The following is a 2,154-nucleotide window of genomic DNA, read 5'->3' on the forward strand; positions in this document are numbered from 1 at the left end:
CTTCACGCTGCGTCACTGCGTCATAGAACCCTTATTTGCATACACCAACGACTTTTTCGATTGGCGGGAGCATTCGCCGACGCGCTGACATCTCCCGACACAAAGGCCGGACTTCGGGCCCGTTCCCTGATTGGCGGGCGTTTAGGCCACTGATTGGCTGTTAAGGCTGCTTCGTGATTGGATGGGTACAAAGAGGAATAGACGAATCAGAGTTTAGCACTAAGCCGCTCCTCTGATTGGATGAAATGGAGCTATGTTTGGATCCTTCTCTTGGTTCCAAAGCTCCACAATAGAAAGTCAATGCAAATGAATTGCGCTAGTCTCTCAGAGTTAGACTTAAAGACTTAGGCAAGAGCCTAAGACTATTTGCATCAAAAGAGATTTTGCAAAAACATATAATTCCAATGTCGAATAAAGCGTGTTTCCTGAATTATTTACTTTTTGCTATATTTTGATCATTGAGTAGAGATATGAAATCCAGTAAATCATATTACAATGTACGGTGTTTTGTGTACAATGCATATATATTTTAAACCAAAAACAATTGTTTGATGTGGAAGGGTCATGAATACAAATAATCAAAATTCAAAAATTTTTTTCAGAGTTGGGCGGTGACACACGTCATTAATCTCAGCATTTAGGAGACCCAGATGTAAGGGGATCGCTGCGAGTTTGAGGCCAACCTAATCCACATAGAGGGTTCTAAACCAGCCAGGCCTACATAATGAGCTATTGCCTTTAAAAATTCTGGCGTTTTTTTTCCCCCTCAAGCACTCCATAAACCCTGCTCAGGGTGTTCACCTGTAATATGGACAGATGAAAACAGGATCTAAAAATTAAGGCCACTTACAGCTACATAATTCAAGACCAGTTTAGAATATATAACACTGTTAAAAAAAAAAAAAAAAAGAAGCTGGCCATGGTGGCCATTCCTTTTAATCCCAGCACTGTGGAGGCAGGCAAACCTATGAGAGTTTAGTGCAGCACTGGACCAGCCAAGTATAAAAAGTTGCCAGGCATGGTAGCATACACGTTTCTTTAGGTCCCAGCACCCTTGAGGCAGAGGCAAGTGACTATTAAGCCAACCTGGTCTATAGAGGAATTCCAGGACAGCGAGAAGCAAGAACTACTTACTGAGACCCTGTCACAAAACCAAACAAAAAGGAAATAATTATCGGTTATATATTTCTTCCTTTCTTTCTTTTTTTTTTTCGAGACAGGGTTTTACTGTAGTTTTAGAGCCTGTCCTGGAACTAACTCTTGTAGACCAGGCTGGCCTCGAGTTTCTGCCTGTCTCTGCCTCCTGAGTGCTGGGATCAAAGGCGTGCACCACCACCGCCCAGCTTATATTTCTTGAATTACTTAATTCAACTGCATGAAATAAATACACACCAGGAGAGGCAAGAGTACACATGGAAAAGGTAAAGGAACTGGGTGTCTTCGTGTAATCCTTGTACTTGATAATTACTTCTGACAAAAATCTGATAGGTTTGTAGAAACACTAGTATTTGTGGATTTTTGTTTGTTCTTTCACAACAGGGTTTCTCTGCATAGCCCTGGCTGTCCTGGAATTTGCTCTGTAGACCAGGCTGGCCTCAAACTCAGAGATCCACCTGTCTTTGCCTCCCAAGTGCTAGGATTAAAGCTTTGTGTCACCACGCCTGCCTAGATTTATTTTATGGGTGTGAATGCCTTGCTGGTGCCCACAGAAGTCAGAACAGGGCATTGGATTTATGGATGGTTGTAAGTCACCATGTGGGTGATGGGTATTGAACTCTGCAAAAGCAGCAAGTGGTTTTAACACTGAGCCATCTCTCTCAGGCGGGGGTGGGGGAGGGAGGCATGGCTGGTGGGGCGTTTGCCTTTAATCCTAGCACTCAGGAGACAGAGACAGGTGAATCCCTGAGTTTGAAGCCAGCCTGGTCTACAAAGTGAGTTCCAGGACATCCAGAAATACACAGAGAGACCCTGTCTTGAAGAAAGAAAGAAAGAAAGAAAGAAAGAAAGAAAGAAAGAAATAAAGGAAGGAAGGGAGAAACTATTCACCCCACATAGGGGTAATCAGTACTTCTTGCTGGGTTGCAGACTTCATCAAAATAACCTTCCCTAGCTCACCTAAGAAGAGATTAAACGTACAAGACATCCAAAGTAAAA

The sequence above is a fragment of the Alexandromys fortis genome, unplaced genomic scaffold (genome assembly GCF_014885135.2).
Source record: "Alexandromys fortis isolate MF-2015 unplaced genomic scaffold, M_Fortis_MF-2015_v1.1 scaffold_39, whole genome shotgun sequence".
NCBI lineage: Eukaryota > Metazoa > Chordata > Mammalia > Rodentia > Cricetidae > Alexandromys > Alexandromys fortis.